Source organism: Elgaria multicarinata, chromosome 3, assembly GCF_023053635.1.
Source record: "Elgaria multicarinata webbii isolate HBS135686 ecotype San Diego chromosome 3, rElgMul1.1.pri, whole genome shotgun sequence".
In the NCBI taxonomy this organism is placed as follows: domain Eukaryota; kingdom Metazoa; phylum Chordata; class Lepidosauria; order Squamata; family Anguidae; genus Elgaria; species Elgaria multicarinata.
Window position 1 is genome coordinate 77,116,970 of NC_086173.1, and position 18,555 is coordinate 77,135,524.

Genomic DNA, 18,555 nt, shown 5'->3' on the forward strand with positions numbered 1-18,555 from the left:
ACTTTCTGTGATTCTAACAGCACCTACATATGCAGATGGTACACAGGAACTATAAATTTTCAAAAACAGAACCACAACCAGATCCCTGTTGAGTGCTATTTGTGGATTCAACGTTTGCTTATTTATCTGGAAAGCATTCTCAAAATATTTTCACATATGAGCATTTACCCTTAAAATAAGTATAAATCATGAAATCCATTTGTATGGTCTCTTCCAACATGTACATTTTTAGTTACTAATTGGAGAAAATTAAACTGAAATAGTTATTTGAAAGTTGGCAGCAAGTGATTAACTCCTAAGCCAACACTAATAAGATAAATTAGAATTTTGCTGTTTGTGTGAAATTCAATACTCATTTCATCACTACTTCTATTTTATCCCACGAGATACTGACAAGAAAAGCAAATGTGTTCTGGGACAAAATGCTTCTTTGAATCCATTTGGGAAAAATAAATGGTCAGAGATCCAAGAGAGCATACAGCTTTTATTACTTTCTAGGCATATGAGTTCTTTAGTTCACACTAGGCTTATGGAAATGCCTCCCTTCCGAGCTCAGGTATGGTATGGGTCTTTCTTCCCCCACCCCCATTGGTCATTGAGCACTTCCTCTGCCCAAACCTGGTACATGAGAGAGAAGTTGGCAGTTGCTTAAATTGAGGGCTTCTGGAGTGCAAAGTAAGAAGCACAAGATCTTGATTTCTGTTGGGCTTCATTATGATCCAACATTAAACACTACTCCAAATAATAAACATATATACAAGATTATTTGAATAAAGATCTTTCACTCCTCTCAGGGCTACTTTATATATTTTATTTCCATGTATAGAAAAGCATGGAGCTGGCATGTAAACTACAATATATTACAATCACACACATGTATTTTGCTCTACATCCACAAGCTGAAAAACTGCAATTTGACACAGCTTTCTAGCGTATGAACTTTATCCCAAGCAAAACGCAAGCATATGCAAATACGACATATGCCAGCTCCAGTGTTTCCTACACGGAACTGCCTCCTTATACAGAACAAGGAGTGCTGCGTGGATAAAATTTTAGATGTGCTTCGTTTATATTGGAGGGAAACAGAAATAATGGTGGCAAGTTAGGTCAACCTTTTACACTTGGGAGGTTCAAGAGGCTGTGTTTTATGCACAAACCTGCATTTAAAAAAGTCACTCTGCTTATATTAATACAAATGCACAATACTGCTGCTTATCAAGACATTATTATTATTATAGCACCATCAGTGTCATCTTGGGTCACCTTGTCCAGTATTGCAGCCAACTGTGTTGGACTACACCCCCCCACCATTCCCAGAAAGCATGCTGGCTAGGGATAATGGGAATTGGAGTGAAACACAGCGGCTCTCCTGTGACAGGCACCTGCTCTAAAGCCTCAGGGAGGTTCTCTCCCGCCACCTCTTTTACCTGAACGACTGAACCCTCCCGCATACAGAGCGTGTGGCCTTACCACAACCGAACTATGGTTCGTCCCCATAAGCCACTGCTCCAGGTGAGGCAATTCAACACCAGAACTGCGAGGCTAACTCGCGTATCAAGCCCCCCCCCCCCGCCTCCCACCGGCCCCGGGGCAGCCTTCCTAGTACGTCAGCGCGTACGGCAGCCACGATCTCATTGGCAAAAGCCGAGTGCGTGAAAAATCCTCCACAGACAAAATGGGAATCCCGCTCTCGGAGGAAGAAAACGCTTCAGTCTCTCCCCAGCATCCCCCCACTTCCGAAATCACAGGCGAAGAGCCATTTGAAAGGGGGGGTGGGGTGAGGAGGGAGACTAAAAAAATAAAATGTGAGCTACGCCCAACGGCTTCGTCCTGAGAGATGTGGAGGGTGAAAAGGTCTGAGCAGCTAACGGGGAACCTCACCATGGGCAGAAGTGAAGCTGGAGGCAGGGAGGAGGTGGAGGAAGAGGAGGAGGGGCGAAGGCTGAACGGCCGCTTCCGCCTCGAGCGAGAGGAGGAGGGGGGAGGGGCGGAGAGAGGAACCACCGAGGTAGACGCCGAGCGGGAGAAGGCGCGCGCGCGCTCACAAAGGCCTCGTGCTCCCGGCTCACGCCAGTCCCTCCCCGCGCGTCGGGCGGCCGTTTGAGAGGAGGAGCTCGCCTTACCTGATCTCATTATTGTACCGCTCCGCCGCCCCAGCGTCCCCGTCGCCGCCGCCGGCTCCGCTGCCGCCACTAGCACCACCACTTCCAGCGCCGCCACCGCCTCCTCTTTCCGCCATCACCAGCCGACTCTGCCGCCGCACACGCCCACCCTCGCCAGGCCAAGCTCCTCGCCAGTGGCTGCTCGGCACGTCAATCATAGAACGAAAGCGGCTCAGCCTAGCCTGCATTGGTCGGTGTCGCCGCCGATTTTGAATGAGGGGCGGAGGGCGAGCGATGACTGGCTGTGTTTGTTGAAAGGCCATCGAGGAGCGCCGCCGAGCGCGCCCTCTTCTGTCCCAGTTTGTTTCACGTCACGCGACCTATAACCCGGAACTGACCCATTTATTAACAGAAAAAGTAGCTTTGACCACAGAGATAAAAACATGAAGAAGGTCACTTTATTTGGATGTAAAATATCCGGGTTCATGTTGGAGAAGCCATTTTTAGTCGAGCGGTACTACTTTTTCGGTTCTGAAAAGGGCACACAAGTTGACCAATCACAGCTGCTGATTTCTATGGGCGGCCGTTACTTAACGCCACGGGGGAGCAGGAGAGAGGCTAGTTAACCTGGAACTTCAGCCTGTGCATCTGCGCTTTTCCTATATTAGCCAGGCGCGCAGTACTAAGAGGGTCGGAGGCGGAGTCCGCTGTGTAACTTGAACTCCTTTTGCGCTATTTGCGTTAGGAGGCCGAAACCTTGGGCTGAGTTTTCTGAAATGGTTTTACGTAGTTAAAATCAGATTAATTTAATTCTCAATGTCTAGTCAGGAAAAAAAGTCCTACAACTCCCAGCATCCCCAGCAAGCATGGTTTCATCTATGACCACAATTTTCTCTAGCAGGGGTAGGCAGTGAGGTGTCCTCCAGAAGTTCTGGACGATTCCTCTCAACCACAGCAGCATTGTAATGCAAATAGAAAGTAAGTTGATTTAGAAATGGATGTTCTAGGTATGACTGTCAGAACGGAAGCTAAGGAGTACCTGACTACTTTCAGTTTTGTATATAGGTGGCTAGCAGCATGCTTCTAATTGTTCCTTCTAATTCAGTCTCTATGGTTCTTTTTATAATCTTGCCAATACTACAAGCATCGTTAATGGATGGAAGTTATGATGCCAACCTGTGTGGAGGGCCCCAGGTTGGAGAAGGCTGCTCTAAGGCTACTGTCAACACACCTACCTGGGAGCAAGCATCATTGGTCCTGGAGCACCTGAAAATGGGATTTTGCTTTTAGAGGGTTACATGCCCCTCCAACCACTGGATTATACTACTTGGGTTCTGGAGTCCTATAAGGCTAGTTTGCTATTTTGTGGAAGAAAGTAAAAGCTGGATCCATGAAATAAAAAACATCCTCTTGATTTCACATGATTTTTAGACGGCATAGCCTGCAAGCAACCACCCAATCACAGAGCACATCTGCCTCCACAGGCAAAACAACAAAAATTGTGGATCCAGAACTCATTGGCACCACCATTGCACAAAAATATGGATTTGAGGCACATATCCTCATGATTTTCACATGGAAAATCCCCCAAGCTACCATCAAATCACAGAGCACATCTGCCTCAATGGACTGAACCATGAAAATCACAAGAGTACCCAATCAGTGGCACTGTCACAGTGCAAAAACATGGATCTGAGGCATGGGTCCTCATGGATACTCATTTTTACAGAGAAAATTATCCAAACCACAGTCAAATCACAACACATTTGCCTCCATGGACTGAACCAGGTCTTGCATTCATTGGTGCCACTGTGGAGCAATAACAGGAAGAAAGTAAAACCTGGACCCCCCCCCGATTCTCTTGATTTCAAATGATTTCAAAGAGTAAATCCCCAAAACCACAATCAAATCAGCACATTTGCGTCCATGAACTGAAGTATGAAAAGTCATAGATCTACCACTTGTGCTGGATATGTGATTTGTGGTTAGTCCGAAGCAGATGTCCCATGTGATATCATAGTTTGGGGGATTTTTTCTTAAAAAATAATGAGTATTCATGAAAATCTGTCCACCGGATCCATGTTTGCCCCTTGTCATTGCCAAAAAGCACCGCATCCATGATTTTCCTGGTTTAGGCTGTGGAAGCAGATATGCTCTGTGATTGAATAGTGGTTTGGGGGATTTTCCCTGGCAAAATGCAGAGAATCCATGAGGGTATGTGCCTCCAATCCTTGTTTTTGTGGGCTGGTTGCACCAACTAGTGCCAGATCCATGATTTTTGTGATGCAGCCCATGAAGGCAGGTGTACTCTGAGATTTGATGGAAGATTGGAGGATTTACCCAATCGGATCCATGTTTTTTGAGCTGTGATGGAGCCAATGAGTGGTTATCTGAAAGACTACATTCTCCCTTATGAGACTGCCTGTGCTTTGAGATCTTCAGGGCAGGCCCTTCTCTCAGTCCCACCACCATCACTGGCATGGTGAGAACATGGGAAAAGGTCTAGGTGGCTGCTCCAGGGCTCTGGAACTCCCTTCCCAGAGAAGCTTGACTGGCTTGCTCCATGTGCTTTTGGAAGCAGGCAAAACCTTTTGTTCCGGCAGGCCTTTGGCAAATAGTCTGGACCTCCGTCTATGCACAGGACTCTTAAAGTTATGTATTTTAAATGTTTTAATATTGAAGCATATTTAATTATATTTTAACTTTGTATATTTCTATTTATAGGTTTTAACTGTACATGTTTTAATTTTGTAAAGCCGCCTTGAGGCCCAGCATTGAGCAAAAGGTGGGAAATAATAATAATAATAATAATAATAATAATAATAATAATAATAATAAACATAATATGGTGGATCCAAGCATTTCATGGTTCAGTCGGTGTTCTATGATTTGATGGTGGTTTGGGGGATTTTCCCTGTTAAAATAATGAGGATCCATTCTTTCGATCCACGTTTTTCCACTGTGGCAGTGCCCACAAGTGGTGGATCCTTCATTTTCATTGTTCAGCCCCTGGAGGCAGATGTACTCTGTGATATGACTATGGTTTGGGTGTGTGTGTATGTCCCCTTTAAAAATCATATGAAATCATGAGGATATGTTTTGATTTCATGGGTCTAGATTTTACTCAGTTCCTTGGATACAACCCATAATACAGGGGGTTGTGGTCCAACACACCCAGAGGACACCAGGTTGCAGAAGGCTGGTGGATAGGATTGCAGCCTAAAATCGTTTAACACATTATGAACTCTGAACACATACATGAACTCTGTTGTTGCCGCCAGAGTACTATCTTACTGGTTATCCTTTAAATCCTTAGTGGCATAAGCATTGGGGAGGAAGATCAGGAACTGCACTCCTTTTTGAAAAGTTTGCAAGACACAAGCCCTCATACATCTAACTTGGAAACCTTAGTAGATGGGATAGGGACGCTAAACACCAGCCCTCAAAAAACATCCTTGATTTATAGTCCAGCCTTGTATTTAAGTCCTCACCTGCTCGCCATAGGCGACAAAGAATTCCATGCAAGCGTGTGGGCTGACAGAGGAGGGCCTACCATAATTCATATTTTTTCTTTCTCCAGCCTACTGTGCTACTTGATTGTTGCCTCCTCCTTGCTGTGCCTCTCTCTCTCTCTCTTTCTCTTTTAATGCCTGGTTCGCACATACATAGAGGTGGTGATAGATTTATTTATTATTTATTTATTTGAAGAATGTTTATCCTACTCTTCAGCCAAAAAGGTTCTCAGAGTGGCTTACATAAAAGCAGTAAAAGAAGACAGTCTGTGCCTGCAGGCTTACAATTTAAAAAAGACATGACACGCAAGGAAAAAGGAATGGGGAGGGAAGAGGGGCAAAAGTGAGGAAGCCGTGGAATGGTCCTGTTTTCCCTCTCATCTCCCTCTATACAGCCTGCCAGAATGGGTGGTGGTGGTGACAGTTGAGGGAGGAGGAGATGAAGGCATCAAAGAATTTTACTTGGAAGAGAACAGCCATGGATGGGTCAAGTGCTCTCTGAAGGTCAGCAGAGGTGGTGATTATATGTAGGGGTTTTATGGGCACCATAGACCTGCCCCAGTTCCCAAGACTCAGTGGGGTGGGTGTGGGTGGCACTGTTGGCATGCAGACTCCCACCTTGCCCAGAGAGGAGAAGAAACAGAATCAGAGGTGTGTGTGTGTTTTAATTGCATTACTTTATTGTTTTAATAATTTCATGTAAACTGCTTTGTGAGGTCAGGCTATAAAGCTATATATAAATACCTTTAATAAATCAATATCCAATTGCTCAATCTAGTTTGGCCCTTAGATTGAGAGTTTCTGAAATGGGTTGGGTGAGTGAGAAATTTGCTGACCCCAAACTACACTGAATAGCCCCTCTAGTCAAAGGGACCTTAAATAGAGGACTGACAGTTGTTTTGGAATTGCATATTTTTCTTTTGGAATGGTTGCACATTTTTTAAAAAAATCCCTGACAGTATCAGACCACAGAATTCCATATCTACTTCTGGTAGATATGGTGACTGAGTAGCTGAGATAACCTTGCTCAATCCTGAAACATTTACAGTCAGGACTGTGGGCTCTTTACAACACTGGATTGACTTTGTTCCTTGAGAGCAGATGGGACCCTTGGCCAGATCTACACTCCTGCTTTAAAGCGCTTTATAACAGTTTTGACAACGGTATATGGCGTGTGTCCTGGTCCCCAACAGTTATCAAAACTGTTATAAAGCGCTTTAAGCAGTAGTGTAGATCCGGCCCTAGAACAAGATGGAATAATACTACAGCTTTCTGTTGCAAGTGTGAATGTGGCTGAAGGAAGGGAGTGGGCTGCCCATGAATACCCAGAAAGTGTATTTTGGATGTGTATTAGCTGCACTTAACTCTAGGCTTCCTGCTATTATTGTAGCCATAGTAGGGTGCATGGAGCAGTGATTGTGGGCCAAGAAAAACCCTCTAACTAGAGTACTGTAGGTATAATTGCCATTGTTACCTTGCCTGCAGCATAAGAAAAAGTTTTACATACTGCTACAAGATCTCATAGAATCATAGAATAGCAGAGTTGGAGGGGGCCTACAAGGCCATCGAGTCCAACCCCCTGCTCAATGCTTCCATTTCATGGAAGCTGATTGGTAGGAGATTCAGGAAAAACAAAAGGAAGTGCTTCTACACTTAATCTATGGAATTTGCTACCAAAAGATGTGATGCCTTTAAAAGGGGATTAGGCACATACAATGGCTATTAGTCCTGATGGCTATATGCTACCTTCAGTATCATAGGCAGGCAGTATGTCTATGTATCGCTGGGGAATATGAGCAGGAGGTTGCTAATGCATTTATGTCCTACTTGTGGGTTTCCCACAGGCAGCTGGTTGGCAACTGAGTGAACAGAATGCTGGACTAGATGGACCCTTGGTCTGATCTAGCAGGGCTCTTTTTATGTTATGTTCTTCTTGAAATTGGGTTGTATTCCAGAGCAATTCAGTCACCAAAGTCACCCTACAATATTTGCATTAAATGATTTTCAGTCTTCCTTTTAGCCACTAGGAGATCCCCTTCATCAGCTTTAGTATATGCAGATGGAAGTTTTCATCAGCATAATAATGCAGATCTTCTCAGGATTCCTGTGCTTGTTGCTTCTGTCTGTCTCTCTTCCTGGGTTGTCCAGTGGAATGCTTTGAAGACTGAACTGAACTGAACTGAACTGAACTGAAGGAGCATGAATGAACTGAACTGAACTGAAGGAGCATGAATGAAATCTCCTGATATTCATGTCCCTTTGGTGTTAGGTAGGGTGACCATATGAAAAGGAGGACAGGGCTCCTGTATCTTTAACAGTTTTGTAGAAAAGTGAATTTTCTACAACCCTCTCTTCATCACAACAATTAAAGCTGCAGAAGCCCTGCCCTCTTTTGCATTTGGTCAAGACAAGATGGCAAGGTTCCTGCAGCTTTAACTGTTGTGATGAAGAGGGAATTTCACCAGGTGCTGCACTGCATACAAAGCACACCTCCTGAAATTCTCTTTTCTATAGACCTGTTAAAGATACAGGAGACCTGCCCTCCTTTCCATATTGTCAACCTTAGGTCTTTCCTTTGGATAACTTTACTATATATCTATACTGGTTTAATGACCTCAGATTTAGTTCAGCCTTGTAATCTACCACTCATCCGCTGTTTGGAAAGAGTAGCACTTATCTCTGGGCAAGTACTCACGAAACAGATAACACACCATCATTAATGGCTAGTACCCTTTTCATTGTGGAAGCCCCTAAGATTTCAATATTCTAGGTGCCTAATTCTTTCTATGTGCTGAGACTCACTCATTTTACTGTATGGATATGAGACTTCAATTCTGTACTTACCTACTTACTTGGAAGTAAACCCCAGTGAACACAATCGGATCTATTTATGGACATGTAAAAGGGATTGCACTGTTATTCGTTTAGCATCCTCGTTGTTATCCAGTGCTATCGCAAGATTACAGATTTGTTGGGGGGAAAGGAATGTGTTCAGTAACAGCAACATTGAAATAAAATTGGGGGGATGTGTATGGTTGTTAGGTAATTTATTTATTAAAATACCTGTTGTTATGAGAGTTGGATATGTATGTATGGAGGGCTAATATATTGCTGAGGGTGGGTGCACTGCATCCCCACTGGACGAACAATGGTAGCTGACCTACCCAATATCATGACTGGTTGGAAGGTTTTTAAACATATTGCACAGTTGTCCTGAAGAATAACACTTTACTTTCCGCCATACAAATGAATGGTAGGCATCTACATATATACAAGGAAAAAAATGGTGTATATTTGGAGATGCTGTTGGGATGGGAACAAAACCTTACCCCTGATGTCTACCTTGTGTGAAGTAGCAGGAAATTCTCCCCCCACCCCACAAGGATGTTTATTAAAGAGTACAGTTCATTTACTCTATTTTGTAAAATTCAGTGATAGCCATTATAGGGTGGCCATATGGAAAGGAGGACAGGGCTCCTGTATTTTTAACAGTTATATAGAAAGGGAATTTCAGCAGGTGTCATCTGTATGCATGCAGCACCTGGTGAAATTCCCTCTTCATCACAACAGTTAAAACTTCAAGAGCCCTGCCGTCTTTTTCTGGAGTGACCAGATACAAAAGAAGGCAGGGTTCCCACAACTTTCTAAGGGTGCAATCCTATGAATGTTTAGACAGAGAAAAGGCCTACATGCATGCTGGGAGTTGTAGGGCTTTTCTTTGTCTAAACAGCCCTAGGGTTGTGCCTTTAGTCATTCAAGGCTGCTCACAGTGACTAAAACCACAACCATAAAAAGTCAGTATAACTCAGCGGAGTATATAATGTAACTCAATGCAAGATGAGGCCCTACTCTCAAAACAAGTGTATGTTCTTTTCTAAAAGATGATTTCCCTTGTTTTATTCAAGTATGTTGTATGTCTGACGCTGAACAGCCTCTAGGCAGGCAGTGTTTCCAGCAGCTAGTTCTTACACTTGCAAGATGACATTGGCACAGATTTTAGATAATATAGGACAGGAGCAGATAAGGAACATTCAGGGAAGACAAAAAAGCTAAATAAGGGGAGTAAGAGAGATGAAAAGAGGGGTGTGTGTAAAGGGATAGTTATGTTTATTGAATGGATACCCTCTGTTAAACTATATTGCATTCCAAAAAGGTGAATTGGTTAGCTGAACAGGCTTGTTTAACTGTCCACCTTTAAAACCAATGAAATTCTCTCTCTCTCTCTCTCTCTCTCTCTCTCTCTCTCTCTCTGTGTGTGTGTGTGTGTGTGTGTGTGTTTATGTATGTGTACACACACACATATCTGCTTCTTTGATGTTACTAATGAATGAGCTCTTTTTAACTTGCTCTGATGGCTGATAATTGTGCTCTAGCTCCTGGGCAAAAGTTATCAGTAATGTGGGTATGTAGAGTGGCCACTGGCATCAAATATTCATAGAGTCACAGATGGGAATCTACAAAGAGTTAGTACAGAAATCAAGCATATTCCCAAGCATTCTGTGGTGATCATGTCAAACCATCAAGAGGAACTGGTGATTTGTTGCTACAGCTACATAGATTGGTGTGGTTTGGCTTTTTGGAAAAAAGGATAAGGAAGTGCCCTTGCCAGCTGGTGTTTCTAGTGGAAGTAGGTCAAGATGCACCCAAAATGTTCAGTGGGTTTAGAAGAACAGAAGATGCTGTTTACACCTTGCTCTTCTCCAGACGGTGGTTAGTCATATCTTGTTTGCTTCTCACAGGACGAGGGGTTGCCAAAAAGACTGTGCCTCTCAAACCAGGGGGGCTATAACACAAAACAACCCGCTGTGTGAACGTTATTTCTTTAGCGAACCTCAGGCCTAGAGTCCAAACCTGCCCCTTTGGGGCTCCCCAGAGGCCACACCATCTTTCTTTCGACCACTGATAGTTTGGTGGTTTCCCAGTGTTTCCTCAGGAGCTTCTCTGAAACTGCATTCGAGCCTCAAGCCACTGCTGCTTTATAGTGCAATCTGATCCTTAATTTAAGGCATCTGGATGGGCATAGGATTCCATGTGAAGCCCGATGTGCTTGTGGATCATATATGCCAGTGTTAGGGACTATGCTGGCAAAGCACCACAGTAATGTTGGTGCAGTGGTGTGACTCCATGCTGTCATCATTCTGCAAGCACAAAGGGCAAAAAGTCGTGTCAGGGATGTGGTGGGGAGGACTTAGTTGGAAATGTATGGCACTTACAAGTTGATCCTGCCTTCAGTAGCAGCATAATGTTACACTAGTGAAAGGGATAGTATTATATCATCACTCCCTATGAAGTAAATGGAGCACACGCGCACACACACACATACCACCTCCTGGTCTCCTTCCTCAGCCATGATTCCAACTAATTCCAATGCCAATCAAGGTTCACCAGGAGTGATACAGTACATAAGGCCCGGCATGTAACATGCATCTCAGATAATAGGGCATGCAACTATATTCAATGATCAAAAGACCTGCAAGTTCAAGACCAGAATTAAGGTTCTCTCATGTTGGCTCAAGCTCCACAAAGCCAGGAAATTGGAAGCGTAGGCATGCCCCATGCCCAGTAATTTTCATTTCATTTATTATATTTCTATACTGCCCCATAGCTGAAGCTCTCTGGGCAGTTTACAAAAATTAGAAACAATTAAAAACACATTATACAAAACACAAAAAGAAAAGCATTTACATAAAACCACAGACAACATACAGTATATCTAAAACAATTTGCTAAACCTTTAGCCAAGATGATCCAAGAATTTAATCTCAGTAACGATGTTGTGCAATGTCACAACCTGTGTTTGCTTACAACTTACTCTTCATGCACCCACACTTTCCTTGGTGGATGGCATGTCTGGGACCAGCAAAGATGGCCAACATTGTCCTGGTCCTGTATTGCCCTATAAAGCATCTGAGCCTTACTTTATTGCTAGAGAAATCCTCCTTTGAGTTGACTTACCTGGGAGTGAACCCCACTTAAAACTCTGGGTTTTATTTCCAAGTAAGCATTTATTTACTTATTACTGGCTGATATGCCCAGCATATGCTCAGGTCCGTGAGCCTATAGGTAGGGATTGTTCTGTTTTATTGATTTAATATAAGCCGCTCTTGGAGTCCTTTCAGCTGAACAGTGGGTCAAGAAATGCTTTAAATCTAGATCAAGGCTCCAGGGCCTTGATCTGGATTGGGGCTACAGTGCCTGGTATTTGCTTTTTTAAAGTCACAAAATTGCTAACTGGCATTTCAACTTATTCACACAACTGGTTTAGAGATTTGGAACTATCTGCTGCCCCTGTAGTTCCCATGGGACCCATCAGCCATTATTATCACATTCTAATAAATGCAAGTGCCTTTGAGCTGAATGTAAGGTGACCATATGGAAAGGAGGACAGGGCTCCTGTATCTTTAACAGTTGCATAGAAAAGGGAATTTCAGCAGGTGTCGTTTGTATGCATGCAGCACCTGATGAAATTCCCTCTTCATCACAACAGTTAAAGCTGCAGGAGCCCTGCCATCTTTTTGTAGAGTGACCAGATACAAAAGAGGGCAGGGCTCCTGCAGCTTTAACTGTTGTGATGAAGAGGAAATTTCCCCAGGTGCTGCATACATACGAATGATATCTGCTGAAATTTCCTTTTCTATACAACTGTTAAAGTTACAGGAGCCCTGTCCTGTTTTTCATATGGTCACCCTAACAGAATGTACATGGAACCTTGAGATCTTTCCATCCATAAACCCAGTGAAAATCTTAGCTACTGGTTCAGCAAGCAGAGGAACACTATTTATATGTGATTCAAAGCTCCTGACCCAAAGCCCCTGTTTAAAAGAAGGAGAATGTTCTTGGCTTTGCACAGCATTGTGGGAAACCTATTCAAGTATCAAATTCACCACCCATCTAAAACCTAGCCATCAGGATTGCCTGAGGATAGGAAGGGCCCATTTGGCTTTCTGGCTACCACGAGGTCACTGGATTGCATTTTGTGACTGAAGCGTGGTGTTTGGGGAATCAGTGCATTGCACGAAGCCTTCTGTGGGAGCCAGAGGCAGGATAAGCCTCAGGCAGACAGTGTTGAACTTGGCAGATTTCCCCTTTCAGCCATGTGTCAGCTTGTCAACCCCATCATCCAAAACAGTTAAGCAAACAATTTATTAGCATGGCATTTGGTCTGACCACTGACCTGTTATTCTAATAGCAATACAATTTTTTTTTTGCTTTCTTTCTTTCTGTTTCTATTCAGCAGCCTGACCTTATGCATGGTTCCAAAGCAAATGTGGACAGGACTGCAGCCTTCTGCCCCTGACCCAACACGCTTACTTGGAAATGGGTCTCATTGGGTTCAATTGGACTTACTCCCTCGGACAGGGATCCCAACTTTTTGGCCCTGTCAGCACATTTGGGAATTTGAGACCATGCTGCTGTGGGCACCATCACAAAATGTCTAATCGGTGCGTCCGCATTTTGACATTTACCTGTCACATCTATGGATCTCAGGCTGTGTTTTATTCAGCAAAAATCAAATACATGGAATTAAAAAAAAGGAAATTGCAGGTTGCAGGGAGGAAACTTGATCAAGCAGCAGCAATGATCAAATTAAGAACACACACACTATCCTGCACTAGCTGTAGCATTCTTGGTTATACAGCTGACCATCACCCACCAAGTCTCAGCTGCTGTCCATCACAGCTCTCTGGCCAGAGCCCTACTCTGGAGGAGTTGCTTTCTCCCGATGAGACCATTTTTGCAACTGAACACTTCTTAAAGGAGGCCTACTGGCTTGTCGCTTTAGGCGAAGGCGCTCTTGAGGGTCAGGAGGTTTCTCAGCCTCTGCTCCAGAGTCAGAGTCCCCTCTGCCTGTCAGGGAAGGACCTGGAGCTGTCTCCCCTGAAGGCCCTGCAGTTGTCTCCCCTAAAGGCCCAGGCTCTTCCTGGTCTGGTGCCACTACTTGATGTGACTCCCTGGCTTCTGAGGGCTTTGCTTCCTCCTCTGAGAAGGATTTCTGTAGCAGGGGCATCACACACACACACACAGTGTAAGCAAGTTGTTAATTGTAGGATTATTGTGCTGGAAAGGAGAGGAAATTCTCAGTAATATCTCTCACAATCCCCATTCCAAGGTTCCAGGCAGTTTTAAAAAGGCTACAACCCCCTACACACTTACCTGGGAGTAAGACAATTACGGTCAATGGAACTTACTTCTGAGAAGACACTGATGATTCCACTAAGGAAATGCCTGTGCTAGAGGAAGCAGGCGGGCATTTTATTTTCAACATTCTAATTTATCGGAGGCAGGAGGGAGGGGGAGAGCAACGCTACTGAGCATGTGCCACGCTATCCCTGAAGAAGGCCTATGTATTCACTCTAATAGGATGAATAAATATTAATTAAAAATCAACCAAAGAATTTTTTTAAAAAAGAAAAGCTATTCCACCAACTACAATGAAGGAGGAAGAAGACAACACCACTGGATTAATGGGTAATGGGCTGAATACTCCCAATTTCATGGATAAAAAAATTACCAGCTTAAATTATCAGTACCATTTTGATTCAGAAAGGTTTTTTTCTTTCTTTTGTACTTTAAACTAGGGGTGTGCATGGACCCCCTGCTCCGCTTCACTTCCAGATCCGCGATTTGCGGATCGGGCCGCTCCGCCCCGCCCTCGCTCCGCCTATGTCCACTCCGCTCCGCTCAGAGCTCCGGATCCGGATCGGAGCTCTGTTTTCCCCCCCCCATAGGCTTGCATTAAGCTAAAAAAGTATACAACTTTTTTTCTGTTAAAGTTAGAAACCTCAAGTTTGGCACCATGACACCTCATGGAGGTATACACACGCACGCCAAGACTCAAGGCAATCCCATCATCACCTGATTTTTGGGGAATTTATGAAAACCGGGCACCCCATTCACACCCCTTTCCATAGCTCCATCAATTTGCACTTTAGAAACCTCAAACTCGCCACCATGATAGCTTGTCCAGGGATACATACGCACGCCAAGACTCAAGGCAGTCCCAGCAGCAGAGCCCGGTAAAGGACCAAGGGAGAGGGGAACCTTACCTGCCTTTGTCCGTGGTCCGTCTCCGTCTTCAATTGAGCCCGCGGTTCCACCAGGAAGTCTGGGCCGCAAGCGGTCTTCAAGCGGCCCAGACTTCCTGGTGGAACCGCGGGCTCAATTGAAGATGCGGACGGACCGCGGACGAAGGCAGGTAAGGGAGAGGAGGGCGGGGAGGGGGTTACCGGGCCCTGCCGCCGTCGCCGTATGGGCGACAGCGACAGCGGCAGGGCCCGGTAAACCCCGCTTACCTTTCCGGCGGAGCTCCGGATCGAGGCGAAGGATCCACCTTCACCTCGATCCTCTTCGCCATGCTCCGCCGGCTCCCCAATCCTCTTCGCCTCCGCCTTAAGGGCAGGCGAAGCCCCCCGCTCTGCTCCTGCTTCTCCGGTCCGATAAGAAGCGGAGCACATCCCTACTTTAAACTGCTCTCTTTCACACAGTCTTTCACCAATGTTCTTGAAATTTTCAGGGTATGAAAAACCAACATTTCTTTCTGGCACATGTAAATTTCAGTAAGATTGATGAAACATTTTCGACTTTATGAATGTTAGAATGACCCCCCCCCATTACTCATTTAAGATGGTAGAATGCTTTATCTACTCTCCGACCTTAACTACAAGGACACTGCCATGTCCCTGTAAATATATTGTAAGCCAACTGGGTTCAGTGAGACACCAGACTGACTGAGAAAATCTTTTGCCAGGACTTCCGTTATATGAAAATCTGAGAGAAAAAGAAAATGGTTGCGCTATTACATAATTTTGGTTTGCCAGTATGCAAGTGTTCTGGAAATATTGGGCAGTATCCTACAATGCCCCCATGCCAGTGAAACAGACCCCTAGCACAACTAGAACTACTGGTTCCTGAAACAACCCTGAAAACAAGTGAATACATCTGTTTCTGGATGGGGCAGGGCTGCAGAGCTCACAGAAAAGAGTTTTGCTGATCTGCCTCGATCCAGAGACAAGTGTAGGCTGTGACAAATAAATAGACAGTAGCATTTAACTTTTTCATAGAATGTAGAATATTTCCCCAAAGTGGTGTTTAGGGGAGAGGTGTAAATACCCTGGCCACAGAGAAATGCACACATGGGGGCACAAACGTGGCCAGAAAGAAAGGTTCAGCAGCCTGCCTGCCTCCTGCCACTTTCCCCGCTGCTGTTCTGTCCTTCTAACATCACTTTGCAGTGGACAACAGGAGTCCACTGGCACAAGTTGCTGGCAGAGTGTATGGACGTGCCTCTAGAGCAGCCTTCCCCAAGTTGATGCTCTCCAGATAGCTTGGACTGCAACCCCTAGCATCCCCAACCATGCTATGCCAACTAGAGATGATGGGAATTATAGTGCATGCCCGATTCTACAGACTGTACTTCATGGCTCACAGGCTGCACACACCTGAGGCGCCCCCCCCCCCCCACACCACGTAGAGGCTGTTATGCAGTTTGCTTACTTGTGTCCTACTGTCCCTCACCTACAAAGAGCTGTCTTCCTTGAATAATCAGAATGACTGAGGGAGCTTTTGATGGGACTGTGATAAAACAGTTCTGTGTTACTTTCACTTTGATATTGTGGTTTGCTCCCTTTCATTTTATTCATGTATTTTGCTTAAAACCACTGGCACTACAAGAGTGTTGACAGTTCAGAGAGTGATTGTCAGGCGGCAGAATGGATCGAACAATCCACTCTGCTCCTCTCCCGTTCAAAGAGGCCCCTCAAGTCCCAGAAGCCTGTTCTTTATCAGTTGCCACATCTACAGCGGGTGACATACTGCTGCTGGCATTGGAGAAGTCTCCAGAGAGGATGAGATTCAGAAGTAGCCTCCAAGGATCAGCAGGAAGGAAATTGGGAGCTAATTTGACTGGTTCTGCCGTTGCATTGAGATGAGAAGTATCTGTCCTGACCTGCAAAGAAAAAAGGAGATGGGAAAAGTCTACACAGGCTACCTGCCTCCAATTGCCATCAGTCAGAGCTGTCTGCTCCAGCTCAAAACTTCCCAAGGTGGGAGATTAAAACAGTCTTTGATTCCTTTATCCCACAATTTCAGAATTACCTTAATAAATGATTAATTATAGTTAGGGGCATCTCGAAGGCCTGCTCCCCCTTCCCACCCCACCCTACCCATTGCCTGATTTAGGAACAAACCAAGGAACCCGTGGCGTAGGGCCTTGTATTATGTGGGCCCTCTAAATATGTTGGATATTATTATTATTATTATTATTATTATTATTATTATTATTATTTCTTACCCGCCTCCCCATTTTGATCGATGCGGGGAACAACAGTAAATATAAAATATATAAAACTGAATTAAGAAAATAATATACATTGTTAAAACATCCTAAAATTAAGAGGTAAAATAACTAAGATGAAATCGCTTTGGCTTAAGTATGTTGGAAAGTCTGGTGTGACTTAGAGCACAGTTGACTTACAGCACAGTTACTTTACATCAGTGGTCCCCAAACTTTCTCAGGTAACTGCCCCCTTGGTTCCACAAACTCATGTCCAGTGCCCCCTACCCTACCCTATAAAAATCACTATTCAGAATAGCAGTTTTCAACGACCCACTAAAGAAGATAATAACAATAAAATTCAAAACAGTAACAACTAACTGAATATTTATTCAAAATCTGAAGTACCAGCTGCAGGCTTGCCGAGTGAGGGAGGGAAAAGAGAGCGAACACCTCTGTTTTGCAGCCAGCGTGGTGTGGCACACCAAGCAGGGTATGTCTCTTCATTAGCATTTTGGTGCTTTTGAAACATTTTAATTCACCGTTAAAAGAACTCTTCTTAAATGGTATTAATACATGTATGGATTCTTTACCTATATGGCTAGGGACCAAACTATCTTCTTCCATAAAAATGTCCCTGGGTTTTAAGACCTTCTGGAGAAGCGCTTCTCGGAAAAGTCCACCTTGAGCGCCCCCTGCTGCCCCTTTGCCTCTTAGCGCCCCCCTGCCGCCCCCTTGCCTCTTAATGCCCCCCTATGCAATCCCACTGCCCCCAAGGGGGCGGTACTGCCCACTTTGGGAACCACTGCTTTACATAGAGAAAACGTGGCAACTCTGCATTTAACATTGGAGGCAATAAGCGCAAGTTTAAAAGAAGTTCAAATCGACTTACTTCATTAGTCCTTTTATACGCATCTTCAGAGAAGGCCATCTAACACTGTTTAAATACAAGCACCCCCGAATGCTGGGTGTAGCCTTTCATTACCTTTCCTGTTATAATTTAATACAGTTTTTATTTTTATGGCATAGGGCCTCTGAATCGTGACATGCTATTAAGGCTTAGGGCCTCAGCATGTCTTAATCCAACTCTAACTCCATCCTCAACCCTGTTGTTTCCCATTCAATGTCTCTCCATAGCTAATTTTCTTGCAAGCAAATTGTGGGAAGAAACAGCACAGGTCAAATATTCTTAGGCTGATCTGTCAGCATTTGGCTGTTTTCACAAGTGCCACTTAGGGCAGGGGCAGGCAGACATTAAGATCTTCTTTGTACCTGCTGTTTGTTTATTAAATTTATATGTGATCCAACTGGAAGATGCCCTCAGAGCAGTTTAATAGAGTGGCTACTCATGAATCATAAAAAAGGACACAAATTCGCATAATTTCTGCATATGCTAATTTATAGGCATATATGCAAATTTAGAAATAATCGTTTAAATTTCAATTGAAATACAGTACATTTCATCATAGTGCGGAAGTCTATGACCATGTGACCTGAGCAAAATGCTGGTTCCAGAGCAGATCGGGGGAGGTCCGGATCGGCCCGAAGCGGTTCGGAACAATCTGAAGCGATTCAGACCGTTCCAAAGCTTTGGATCCAGGTAAGTGGGGAAGGGAGCTTATTTGGCTCCCCTGTCTGCCGCCGCTGCGGTCCATGCAACGGCGGCGGC

General features: G+C 44.5%; 2 protein-coding genes across 16 annotated transcripts in view; one reads left to right on the plus strand and one right to left on the minus strand.

The window, feature by feature from the left end:
- Positions 1-2,225, minus strand: part of TCERG1 (transcription elongation regulator 1) — a 47,197-nt gene extending 44,972 nt beyond the window's left edge. For 5 of the 15 annotated variants that reach the window (XM_063120644.1, XM_063120642.1, XM_063120643.1 and 2 more), the window contains exon 1: positions 2,124-2,197. The gene's annotated coding sequence lies outside the window, so the exon portion shown is untranslated. Of the gene's footprint in view, positions 1-1,881; positions 1,906-2,123 lie in introns of those variants that run through there. The other 10 variants (XM_063120634.1, XM_063120633.1, XM_063120632.1 and 7 more) reach the window with 5 other exon arrangements.
- The window catches only part of LARS1 (leucyl-tRNA synthetase 1), a 379,820-nt gene that overhangs the window by 165,597 nt on the left and 195,668 nt on the right, over positions 1-18,555 (plus strand). The window lies entirely within an intron of this gene.